This window comes from Salvelinus alpinus, chromosome 17, assembly GCF_045679555.1.
Source record: "Salvelinus alpinus chromosome 17, SLU_Salpinus.1, whole genome shotgun sequence".
NCBI lineage: Eukaryota > Metazoa > Chordata > Actinopteri > Salmoniformes > Salmonidae > Salvelinus > Salvelinus alpinus.
Window position 1 is genome coordinate 28293246 of NC_092102.1, and position 13980 is coordinate 28307225.

General features: G+C 43.3%; 1 pseudogene; it reads left to right on the plus strand.

The window, feature by feature from the left end:
- LOC139541851 (polyhomeotic-like protein 2) overlaps nt 1-9456 on the plus strand; it is a 44611-nt pseudogene extending 35155 nt beyond the window's left edge.
- The last annotated feature ends 4524 nt before the right edge of the window (nt 9457-13980 follow it).

The window sequence follows — 13980 nt, forward strand, 5'->3', positions numbered from 1 at the left end:
TTGAATCAGTTATCAGATCCCCTATTTGTAATTTCTTGTGGCAGGTTTCTCAATTTAAATTAGTGTTCAAATGTGGTCACATTTACTCTTCTTTGCTTTTTGTTATTGATTAACAATACGAATTTGGGATAATCAACTTGCATAAAATCATTTAGTTGTTACAGTACACATTCATTGTATGAAATACAACTAATTGTTTTTTTGTTGGCCTAGGTGTAGAATTAAGTGGGAAGAAAAGTAAACAAACAATTTCCAAAGTGGTCCTGATATTCTGCTGAAATTATTCTCCACTGCATAAAATGTTAACAGATTAATCAACGACATGAGTGGTCATTCACTTTTAACTATTTTATTTTTGTATACATCAGTACCGACTCTTGCATGATGTCAGTCATTTGACATATCAATATATAATTGTATTTACTCGCGTTCGAATATTATTATTCCCAGCAGGTAAGGGAGACGCTGAGGGGCTGAATGCGCAACCAGGTGCAGGCTCGCTTCCAGTCATGACCTCGGGGAATGGGAACAATGCGCCCACGGTGACCGGCAGCACCCCTCATAATGGCGAGAGCAAACCGCCCCAGGCAATAGTGAAACCCCAGATCCTCACCCACGTCATTGAGGGATTTGTGATCCAGGAGGGAGCCGAGCCTTTCCCAGTAAGTAGTAGGATAATGAAGAAGCTTTCCACCCACTGGGCACATGGCTGTTCAGAAACACACAAAATATGTAAGGTGGGCTTTCAACTGAACCATAAGGACACAGTTAGCCCTGTCCACGAGAAGGAGTGCACTTCCCTCTAGTGGACAACATTTGACTAAAAACTCCATTCTGTACTGTTCAGCATTTTACTATGGGGGTAAAGCAGCATGTCTAAAGTGTCTGTCCTTTCAGGTGGAACGTCCGTTGTCGTTGCTGATCGAGAACCTGAAGAAACACAAACAGCAAACACATTCCGACTCCGAGAAAAATACCTCCTCCAACAGCACCACAGACTCTGAGATGGAGGACTTATCACACCAAGGTAAAGGGCCGCCTGGAGGACATAGGGCTGCACAATGAATCAAATTCACATCAAAATTGCAATATTGACATGTGCAATATCCATATTGAAAGATCGTATCGCATGCAATATTTTGTTTACTCCGTTTGTCGCCTCTCCCTCTTCTTGCGGCTGCTTCCCACACATACAAAGCCCTGCCCACTGTCACTCAAGCAGTGCAGTTCTTCCTCGCTGTTAGATTCACTATAAATTTGCATGATGTTCTTATAGGTCAAATGCAGTCAACAGATTGTCCCAAACAAGAACGATTCTACATTTTGTTTTAATGTAAATGGCTATTTTTATGACTCCAGTTCATCCAAGTATTGGTCACACATACAGTGGGGAGAACAAGTATTTGATACACTGCCGATTTTGCAGGTTTTCCTACTTACAAAGCATGTAGAGGTCTGTAATTTTTATCATAGGTACACTTCAACTATGAGAGACGGAATCTAAAACAAAAATCCAGAAAATCACATTGTATGATTTTTAAGTAATTAATTTGCATTTTATTGCATGACATAAGTATTTGATACATCAGAAAAGCAGAACTTAATATTTGGTACAGAAACCTTTGTTTGCAATTACAGAGATCATACGTTTCCTGTAGTTCTTGACTAGGTTTGCACACACTGCAGCAGGGATTTTGGCCCACTCCTCCCTACAGATCTTCTCCAGATCCTTCAGGTTTCGGGGCTGTCGCTGGGCAATACGGACTTTCAGCTCCCTCCAAAGATTTTCTATTGGGTTCAGGTCTGGAGACTGGCTAGGCCACTCCAGGACCTTGAGATGCTTCTTACGGAGCCACTCCTTAGTTGCCATGGCTGTGTGCTTCGTGTCGTTGTCATGCTGGAAGACCCAGCCACGACCCATCTTCAATGCTCTTACTGAGGGAAGGAGGTTGTTGGCCAAGATCTCGCGATACATGGCCCCATCCATCCTCCCCTCAATACGGTGCAGTCGTCCTGTCCCCTTTGCAGAAAAGCATCCCCAAAGAATGATGTTTCCACCTCCATGCTTCACGGTTGGGATGGTGTTCTTGGGGTTGTACTCATACTTCTTCTTCCTCCAAACACGGCGAGTGGAGTTTAGACCAAAAAGCTCTATTTTTGTCTCATCAGACCACATGACCTTCTCCCATTCCTCCTCTGGATCATCCAGATGGTCATTGGCAAACTTCAGACAGGCCTGGACATGCACTGGCTTAAGCAGGGGGACCTTGCGTGCGCTGCAGGATTTTAATCCATGACGGCGTAGTGTGTTACTAATGGTTTTCTTTGAGACTGTGGTCCCAGCTCTCTTCAGGTCATTGACCAGGTCCTGCCGTGTAGTTCTGGGCTGATCCCTCACCTTCCTCATGATCATTGATGCCCCACGAGGTGAAATCTTGCATGGAGCCCCAGACCGAGGGTGATTGACCGTCATCTTGAACTTCTTCCATTTTCTAATAATTGCGCCAACAGTTGTTTCCTTCTCACCAAGCTGCTTGCCTATTGTCCTGTAGCCCATCCCAGCCTTGTGCAGGTCTACAATTTTATCCCTGATGTCCTTACACAGCTCTCTGGTCTTGGCCATTGTGGAGAGGTTGGAATCTGTTTGATTGAGTGTGTGGACAGGTGTCTTTTATACAGGTAACGAGTTCAAACAGGTGCAGTTAATACAGGTAATGAGTGGAGAACAGGAGGGCTTCTTAAAGAAAAACTAACAGGTCTGTGAGAGCCGGAATTCTTACTGGTTGGTAGGTGATCAAATACTTATGTCATGCAATAAAATGCAAATTAATTATTTAAAAATCATACAATGTGATTTTCTGGATTTTTGTTTTAGATTCCGTCTCTCACAGTTGAAGTGTACCTATGATAAAAATTACAGACCTCTACATGCTTTGTAAGTAGGAAAACCTGCAAAATCGGCAGTGTATCAAATACTTGTTCTCCCCACTGTATATTTACCAGATGTTATTGTGGGTGTAGCGAAATGCTTGTTTTCCTAGCTCCAACAGTGCAAAGTATCTAACAATACACCAATCTAAAAGTAAAATAAAGTAATTAAGAAATGTATAAATATTAGGACTAGCAATGTTGGAGTGGCATTGACTAAAATACAGTAGAATAGAACACAATACATACATATGAGATGAGTAAAGCAGTATGTAAACATTTATTAAAGTGACTAGTGTTCCATTATTGAAGTGTACAGTGATTCCATGTATATAGGGTAGCAGCCTCTAAGGTGCAGGGTTGAGTAACCAGGTGGTAGCCGGCTAGTGATGGCTATTTAAGTCTGATGGCCTTGAGAGAGAAGTTGTTTTTTGGTCTCTGTCCCAGCTTTGATGCACCTGTACTGACCTCGCCTTCTGGATGATAGCAGGTGAGCAGGCCGTGGCCCGGGTGGTTGATCTTTTTGGCCTTCCTGTGACATCGGTGCTGTAGGTGTCTTGAAGTGCAGGCAGTGTGTCCCTGGGGATACGTTCGGCAGACCGCACCACCCTCTGGAGAGCTCTGCGGTTTCTGTACCAAGTGGTGATACAGCCTGACAGGATGCTCTCAATTGTGCTACTGTAGAAGTTTGAGGGTCTTGGGGGGCCAAGCTAAATTTCTTCAGCCTCCTGGCACTATTGCGCCTTCACCACACTCTGTGTGGACCATTTCAGATTTTCAGTGATGTGTATGCTGAGGAACTTGAAGTTTTCCACCTTCTACACTGCGGTCCCGGCTATATATATATATATATGGGTGCTCCCTACTCTGTTTCCTGAAGCCCACGATCAGCTCCTTCATTTTGTTGAGGGAGAGGTTATTTTCCTGGCACCAATCTGCCAGGGCTCTCACCTCCCCTGTAGGCTGTCGTCATTGTTGGTAATCAGGCCTATTACTGTTGTCGTCTGAACTTGAGGATTGAGTTGGCCACGCAGTCATGGGTGAACAGGGAGTACAGGAGGAGGCTGAGCATGCATCCTTGTGGGGCCCACGGTGTTAGGCATCAGCGAAGTGGAGATGTTTCCTACCTTCACCACCTGGGGGCGGCCCGTCAGCAAGTCAAATCCCGATTGCAATATTTTGTTACTTTTTTTATAATAATGATTTTGCCCTTATCGTGCAGCCCAAGGAGGACATCTTGCTTGGCCCACTCTAAACCCAGAACTACAAATTTCTCATAGTGTCATTGGCTACCTGGCTTAATAATCTCACTTTTGCTGGAATTTCATTGGCTCATTGTTGGCACAAATTGGCACTTTAAGTGCCTTGATATTTGGCACATACTGTACGAATGTCTTGTATACCTTTTTTATTTATGTGTCAAATCAGCCAAATGTCTGAGCCATGTAACCATGCCACTCACTGCCTGCCATGTCAACTGGGATTCAGTGTTCATACCAACCATATTTTTTACCACTGCATCCCTGGTTCCCATTTGTTGATGTGTATCTGTTTTGCTGGGCAGAGCTGAAGCAGCAGGAGGAGCCCACCCTGACGTGTGAGCTATGTGGCAGAGTGGACTTTGCCTACAACTTCAAGAGATCCAAGAGGTTCTGCTCCACAGTATGTGCCAAACGGTAAGGCCTGGGTAGAGAACATGCTGGGACTGAAATCTGAGGTGTATTCATTAGGCACCAAATGGAAGGACACAGACTGCAACAGGGAGGGACTATTTGAACCAATTTTCTTTTCCCATTGTAAAACATTTTGCTACGGTGTGGTCTAATGCAGTGGTTCACAAACTGTAGGGGGCGTGCCCCCTAGTCCAGCTTTAAACTTACTCTTGAAAGTTGCAATAGTAGAATGTGCAATTTCAAAATTGGCTATTGCATCATTTCCTCTTGTCATGTTAGTCATTGTATACGTTAGAGCTATTTAACTTATCAGAAATGTCCAGATCAACTAGCCCATGACAGCTGTTTTTATTTTTTGTCAATTTTTTTGTCACTCAAATACAGTATCAGTTGAATACACTATAGAATTGGCAAAATGTATAGAATTGCAAGAAGAAAAATGTGTAGAATTGCACTAAATAACCTTCATACTTCCAAAACTCAACATCAACAAGTTGTCATGAACAGTGCTTGTGCCCATAGAAATAGGCATGGTGGAAGCAGGATTTTATCCAATGCTGGACGGGGGGCCTAGAGTGAAAAAGTTTGGGAACCCCTGGTCTAAATAATACAACTCAGGCTTTCTAAATGACATGTTTGTCAGCAGTTGTTGCTGTAGTAATTATAGCAGTAGTACACATGTATATGTGCAGAAATAACAAATAAATGGCTTGTTCTTTACTTTAGCCTATAATTTCTTTCTCTGACAAATGTAGACCCACAATTTAATGGCTTGCTCAGCTTCTGACATACTTGATTACCCAAGCTACTTGTTGATACATTGTCCATTCTCCACCCCCACACACAATTTCATTTTTGTGCAGGTATAATGTGGGGTGTACAAAGCGAATGGGCCTCTTTCCAAATCGACAAACCACCATGGAGAAACTGAAGAAGCAAAGAATGTCAGATGGAAACCAACAGAACTCAAGTTCAGAAACCAAAAAACGGGTGAAATGGCACTGTTCAAAATATAGAGAATAAATGCATAATGACTTTAAAAACTGATTTCCATTGATGCCCTCTTTGCAAGGCAGGTTGAAGCAGACCTGTCCTATATGATCACTTAAAAGCTAAACCCTTCCTGTGTTTTCAGATTCCCACCACTGGCCAACAAACTGGGGGTGGATCGTTGACGTCCAGCCACCCCTCTCACGGGGAGTCCAGCCAGTGTTCGGACATGTCTAGCTATGAGGGTCCTCCTTCGCCCCCTCTGTCTGCTGCCAGCTCCGGTGCTCACAGGCCTCAGGTGGGTAGAGGGCCCGAGCACGTGGAAGGCTGTGGACAAAATCTGCCCCTCACCCAGCACTTCCTGCCCAGCAATCCATCCAAGTGGAACGTGGAGGACGTCTACGGGTTTATCTGCTCCCTGCCAGGTTGGCACTGCCACATTTTCCACGTACCCCAACAGATGCTTAATATCAGCCAAAATGGCAGAGTAGCAGGCACATACAGCAGTGGTCACCAATTTTGGTATTGGAGATGTGCAGGCTTTTGTTTTAGCCCTGTAGTAAAACACCTACTTCAGCCAACATACTTAGTTAAAATCCAAATGAAATCAAACTTTATTTAGAGGTTGAAGTTAACGTTTATCTTGCACATGATACAGCAGGTGTAAAACAGTAGAGTGAAATGCTTCCTTCCAAGCTCTTTCCCAGCAATGCAGTGGCTGTTTGATTTGTTCCCAGGTTGCCTGGCGATAGCCGAGGAGTTCCGCTCGCAGGAGATCGACGGCCAGTCCTTGCTGCTGCTGAAAGAGGACCACCTTATGGGCACAATGAACATTAAACTGGGGCCCGCGCTCAAGATCTTTGCCCAGATCAGTGTGCTGAGAGACTCGTAGCCCCTCTCTGGAGTCGCTACACACTGTCTTTTCCTGCAATGTTCTCTGGACCCCTCAACTCAGACCATGCTCAAGCCTACTGCTGTTGCAGGTGCGTTCCAGGGTGGTGGCGGATGGACGAAGCTTGTGTCTGTCCCATAGAAGATGATGGTCCACAGGATATTGACAGCGCTATTGAATTTTAGAGCTTTGACTCTGGACTGTCTCCAATGCCAATGCAGGAACTGTTAGCTACTGTATGAGTTGTACTGTGGATGTTGTACTGTGCACAAGTAGCTCACCCAGCCAGACTCCAAGTGGACAACAAGGTGGTACTTAAGTACAGAAATGCCATTACTAGTAGTCAGTTTCTAACAATTGTGAGGTAGTTGCATCGTATAACTTTTCCATAGATAATATATTTTTGGTTCTTGACTGGAAGTTGGTGTTTAGAGCATTTTGGTCTTGGTGGAAAGTGATTGAAAACCTGCCTAGGACTGTATTTTACAGTTCATGCCTTGAAATGTTGTAATTAAGTGTTTTATATATATTATATATACACACACACACACACAAATCTCTAATCCGTAACTCCCAGTCCGTCCATCCGGATTGTATAATGTGTGGATATCTGTAAAGAAACCCTCACCTACAGTGGGGAGAACAAGTATTTGATACACTGCCGATTTTGCAGGTTTTCCTACTTACAAAGCATGTAGAGGTCTGTAATTTTATCATAGGTACACTTCAACTGTGAGAGACGGAATCTAAAACAAAAATCCAGAAAATCACATTGTATGATTTTTAAGTAATTCATTTGCATTTTATTGCATGGGATAAGTATTTGATACATCAGAAAAGCAGAACTTAATATTTGGTACAGAAACCTTTGTTTGCAATTACAGAGATCATACGTTTCCTGTAGTTCTTGACCAGGTTTGCACACACTGCAGCAGGGATTTTGGCCCACTCCTCCATACAGACCTTCTCCAGATCCTTCAGGTTTCGGGGCTGTCGCTGGGCAATACGGACTTTCAGCTCCCTCAAGATTTTCTATTGGGTGCAGCTCTGGAGACTGGCTAGGCCACTCCAGGACCTTGAGATGCTTCTTACGGCGCCACTCCTTAGTTGCCCTGGCTGTGTGTTTCGGGTCGTTGTCATGCTGGAAGACCCAGCCACGACCCATCTTCAATGTTCTTACTGAGGGAAGGAGGTTGTTGGCCAAGATCTCGCGATACATGGCCCCATCCATCCTCCCCTCAATACGGTGCAGTCGTCCTGTCCCCTTTGCAGAAAAGCATCCCCAAAGAATGATGTTTCCACCTCCATGCTTCACGGTTGGGATGGTGGAGAGTTTAGACCAAAAAGCTCTATTTTTGTCTCATCAGACCACATGACCTTCTCCCATTCCTCCTCTGGATCATCCAGATGGTCATTGGCAAACTTCAGACGGGCCTGGACATGCGCTGGCTTGAGCAGGGGGGCCTTGCGTGCGCTGCAGGATTTTAATCCATGACGGCGTAGTGTGTTACTAATGGTTTTCTTTGAGACTGTGGTCCCAGCTCTCTTCAGGTCATTGACCAGGTCCTGCCGTGTGGTTCTGGGCTGATCCCTCACCTTCCTCATGATCATTGATGCCCCACGAGGTGAGATCTTGCATGGAGCCGCAGACCGAGGGTGATTGACCGTCATCTTGAACTTCTTCCATTTTCTAATAATTGCGCCAACAGTTGTTGCCTTCTCACCAAGCTGCTTGCCTATTGTCCTGTAGCCCATCCCAGCCTTGTGCAGGTCTACAATTTTATCCCTGATGTCCTTACAGAGCTCTCTGGTCTTGGCCATTGTGGAGAGGTTGGAGTCTGTTTGATTAAGTGTGTGGACAGGTGTCTTTTATACAGGTAACGAGTTCAAACAGGTGCCGTTAATACAGGTAATGAGTGGAGAACAGGAGGGCTTCTTAAAGAAAAACTAACAGGTCTGTGAGAGCCGGAATGCTTACTGGTTGGTAGGTGATCAAATACTTATGTCATGGAATAAAATGCCAATTAATTACTTAAATCATACAATGTGATTTTCTGGATTTTTGTTTTAGATTCCGTCTCTCACAGTTGAAGTGTACCTATGATAAAAATTACAGACCTCTACATGCTTTGTAAGTAGGAAAACCTGCAAAATCGGCAGTGTATCAAATACTTGTTCTCCCCACTGTATATTCACCAAAATATCCTCAGAAAACAATTGCATCCTTAAAAAATAAAAAATAAATGTTTGTCTGGTATTTTCTCTAAACAACCAGTGTTTTGAGGATTGTAAATTGGAATTACTTTGTTCACTTTCTCAATATTCTTTCTACTTCTGTGAAGGCCATTTTCAAAGGGACAAGCCATTACAAAATGTAATTGTCCTAACTGGACTCAAAGTAGTGTCCCTGGCCTCCAGAAATCAGGGCTAATGGAAATGGATTTACTGTTATGAACTCTGTGTGAAAGCAAGAAAAAGTAACTCATTCCAACTTTGAATTATTCTGTGTGATGTACTATTAGAGGTTTAATTTGGCAGGAACATTGTGGAGGGACGTTCAGTTTCCCTCACCTGTTGTGGATGAAATACCTCTGACATTTTGAATAGATTGGTGGGTTAAAATGATAAAGGAATTGATTTACCAGACCATCACCATTCCCAATAACATTTGGTACTCAGTATTGAATTAAAGGGTTAGTTCACACAAGGAAAAGCAGACGTTATTAGATTTAAATCGCTCTGAATTTAGTTTTTTTGGTCATCACCGCAACATGTCTAGTAGGCATTTATAGACTTTATTGAAGCCTGTTGTAACGCTTAAACCAAAGCAGCATCATGTTTATCTGATGTTTAGTATTAGAAACTCACATTGTGTTTTTCAAGTTCTAAACTTGGTGGTTGAGTATTTGTATTTATGGAACTAGTTCTCTCATACCACATTTTGTACTTCAAAAATAAAACATTTAAATGGTATGTGTTTTACTCTTCTGCACCAGACCATACTGTCATTTATTACAAATGTATTCAATTGTGACAAATCCAGATGGAAAAATCTGACTGTTTGTGAATGTTTCATTGAAATACATTTTGAGTGGTGTATCCCATACAAATAATCAGTTAATAAGACCTATTCAACTGGCTGATTTTAAAAATAGAAACATCTTTCACAAATATGCTCCTCTACTGTATAAACTTGAAAAGCCATGACCGATGTACAAGAGTACGAAGCTTATCAAAATAAGACGTGAGAAAACAGCAATTGAAGATCAATATTTTTCAATCAGACATATTATGGAAGAAGCTGACAATTTGTATAGAAAAATGAACTATATCTAGAATGTCTTAAGGTTGGCAGCTGTCTATTTCAACAGCCAGTACAAGCAGCAAACATGCAGATATCAGTCATGATGGGCAGTCACAAATGTTGTTCACAACCATTCAAATTACCACTGAATATTCTTAAGTATTTACACAAGCATACACTATTTATCGGTGCTCACAAGATTACAGTAAGAATCCACATCAACAAATGGACTAGACAACACTATTATCCTTTTGAAGAGAAATTTGAAAATACCAATATTTTCAGCCAATCGATCCTCGGGTTACCTCCTCTTCTCGTGACTCCCTCAAACGTCCTTTAAAATTAGTCTGGGAGCTTAGTTGCTAATCAGCATGGTTCCCAACCTGGACCCCAAGCCGTGGATCCCTGATCCAGTTTTAGTCATGAGTGCCCCTAGTGGAAAATGTTATGGAGTGCAGCTTCAACTCACCTAGCCTGGCACAAAGGCATGAATTCTTCGGTTAGAGAGGACTTGGCACACACAGCCACTGTGTTGGTCTTTGCCAAATGAGGATTCTGCACCAAACGAGGATTCTGCTTAACGGTCCCTTCACTTCCAGAGAGAATATGAAGTCTCCTTCCTATGGAGAAAATAGAATACAAAAATGGATCATTGCAGCAGCTAGGCACCATGTGCATAGTAGTGCCCAGCTCACTCTCTAGGAGTGCTTTTGGAAAAACCGCAACAGAGAAATACAAAGCATTTGGAAAGTATTCAGACCCCTTGACTTTTTCACATTTTACGTTACAGCCTTACTCTAAAATGTTCCTCATCAATCTACACACAATACCCAATAATGACAAAGCAAAGACAGGTTTTTATATTTTTTTGCAAATTTATAAAAAATGAAAAACAGATTATTTGTGTAAACACTCAGACACTTTGCTATGAGACTCGATAATGAGCTCAGGTGCATCCTGTTTCCATTGATCATCCTTGAGATGTTTCTACAACTTGATTGGAGTCCACCTGTGGTAAATTCATTGACATGATTTGGAAAGGCACACACCTGTCTATATAGGGTCTCACAGTTGACAGTGCATGTCAGAGCAAAAATCAAGCCATGAGGTCGAAGGAATTGTCCGTAGAGCTCAGAGATATGATTGTGTCGAGGCACAGATCTGGGGAGGGTACCAAAAAATGTCTGCAGCATTGAAGGTCCGCAAGGACACAGTGACCTCCATCATGCTTAAATGGAAGAAGTTTGAAACCACCAAGACTTCCTAGAGCTGCCCCCCCAGGCCAAACTGAACAATCGGGGGAGAAGGACCTTGGTCAGGGAGGTGACCAAGAACCCAATGGTCACTCTGACAGAGCTCCAGAGTTCCTCTGTGGAGATGGGAGAACCTTCCAGAAGAACAACCATCTCTGCAGCACTCCACCAATCAGGCCCTTATGGTAGAGTGGCCAGACGGAAGCCACTCCTCAGTAAAATGCATATGACAGCCCGCTTGGAGTTTGCCAAAAGGCATCTATAGGACTCTGACAATGAGAAACAAGATTCTCCATGATCGAACTCTTTGGACTGAATTCCAAGCGTCACGTCTGGAGGAAACCTGGCACCATCCTTACGGTGAAGCATGGTTGTGGCAGCATCATGCTGTGGGGATGTTTTTCAGCGGCAGGGACTGGGAGACTAGTCAACGGAGTACAGAGAGATCCTTGATGAAAACCTGCTCCTGAGTGCTCAGTAGCTCAGACTAGGGCGAAGGTTCACCTTCCAACAGGACAACGACTCTAAGCACACGACCAAGACAACGCAGGAGTGGCTTCAGGACAAGTCTGTGAATGTCCTTGAGTGCCTAGTCAGAGCCCAGACTTGATCCCGATCGAACATCTCTAGAGAGACCTGAAAATAGCTGTGCAGCGAAGCTCCCCATCCAACCTGATAGAGCTTCTGCAGAGAAGAATGGAAGAAACTCCCCAAATACAGGTGTGCCAAGCTTGTAATGTCATTCCCAAGAAGAGTCGAGGCTGTACAAAGGTGCTTCAACAAAGTACTGAGTAAAGGGTCTGAATACTTACGTAAATGTGATATTTCCATTTTATTTATTTTTTATAGATTTGCAAAAAAAATCCCAAAACCTGTTTTTGCTTAGTAATTATGGGGTATTGTGTGTAGATTGATGAGGGGGGGAACTATTTAATCCATTTTAGAATAAGGCTGTATCGTAAGAAAATGTGGAAAAAGTCAAGGGGTCTGAATACTTTCCGAATGCACTGTCTATACTCATTGATTTGAGGTTTCCAGGTTTCTGCTCTGTTGTCTGCGGGAAGAGGTAGCCATTTGCATAGTTGATATGTAGCTACCTGATGGCTGTTTCACTTAGTCTTTTTCCTCTAATTATTTGAATGCTTCTTTGTGGACGCTGTTCAGGTGAACTCTATACCACACAGGCTACCATCTAACCCGACAATACATTTACTTGTGTCTCTCACATCAATGTACTCAAAATTATCCCATATGGGGTTTTGTCATTATTGACCGAACACTGGTGGTTTAGGGTTTGCTGCTGCCATTGTTCACGCTCTGTGCGCCCTTTGGCTACCTTAACTACCTACCAGATTTCTTCACTGTTAGCTAGTGGTAATCTACTATTTTTTTTATTTTATTAAACAGTAACATGCAAAACACAAAAAAAAGAACACCCAGAGGGATTACCAAATCAAATACAGACATGTAGGGATTACATTTTTTTGACATTTTGTTTTGCATACGTTTTAATGATTATAAATGGTTTTCCAAATCAGATAATAAAAAAAGGGGCTTTTTTTTCATACATTTTGATTTGTGTATGAACATATTTCCTAATAAAATAAAGAGATTTATGACATACTGACATTCAATTGTGGAATTAGTGTTGTAAAATAATATGTCAAACTTAGATATTTCAATGGTTGTAAACCTTTTGTTGCCAAGATAGAGTTTCACATCAGTCCAGAACACCTCACCATGTAAACAACTACAAAATAAGTATTCAATAGATTCAGTTTCTAGTTCACAAAAACTGCATTCACTGGTAACATCAGGTATATATTTAGAAATCAAGCTATTACACGGGAAGAATCTATGGATAATCTTAAAGTAGATCACCTTTACTTTATTGGTCACTTTAAATATGTGTGGAGTGAGCCAAACACGGCACCATTTCACATCAAATGATGAAGCCCAACAAAGTATAGCAAAAGGAATAGAATTCCTGTAGAAAATATCCCTTAATAAACAATTGTTGAATTGCTTATCTAGTAAACCTATGCCATTCACCTCGATATTGCTTACAATATATGTTCCAGAATATGCATTATCCCAATCAGAGGCAGCTGTGTATCGTTGTCTCTGATTGGGGATCATACTTAGGCGGCTCTTTTTCTCACCTTAGATTGTGGGATCTTGTTTTTGCACAGTTGCTGTCTAGCCCTGCAGAACGTTACGTTCAGTTTTGTATTTTGTTGTTTTGTCGGAGTTCAGTATTAAAAATCATGAACACTTTCCACGCTGCGCTTTGGTCTCATTCATCTAACGACGGACGTAACAGAAGATCCCACCACAAACGGACCAAGCAGCGTGGTCAGGAGGAGAGGACACGATGGAAACCCGAGAGGCAGCCCCCCCCAATTTTTTTTGGGGGGGGCAGATGATGTGGTCATCGGTGCTGAGGGGTGAGTCCGAGACCGAGGAGGAATTATTGGACCGTTTGAGCGAGGAGTGGTTGGCAGTGGAGAGGGATGAAAGAGTTTGGAGGGGTTGGAGTCTGGAGCAAGACAGTCGCTTTGAGGAGCGTGTGACCCTTCCCATGCTTTGTGGTTACACGTACTATGTCTCCGGTACGCATCCACAGCCCGGTGCGCTCTGTGCCAGCTCCCCGCATTTGCCGTGCTAGAGTGGGCATTCAGCCAGGATGGATTGTGCCGGCTCAGCGCTCCTGGTCTCCGGTGTGTCACTTTGGCCCAGGATATCCTGCGCCCGCTCTGCGCAGCAGTTGCCGGGCTAGCGTGAGCATCCAGCCAGGACGCGTTGTGCCAGCTCTACGCTCCAGACCTCCAGTGCGCCTCCTCGGCCCAGGATATCCTGCGCCGGCTCTGCGCACTGTGTCTCCGGTGCGCCTTCACAGCCCAGTGCGTCCTGTGCCAGCGCCCCGCAGTTGCCGGGCTA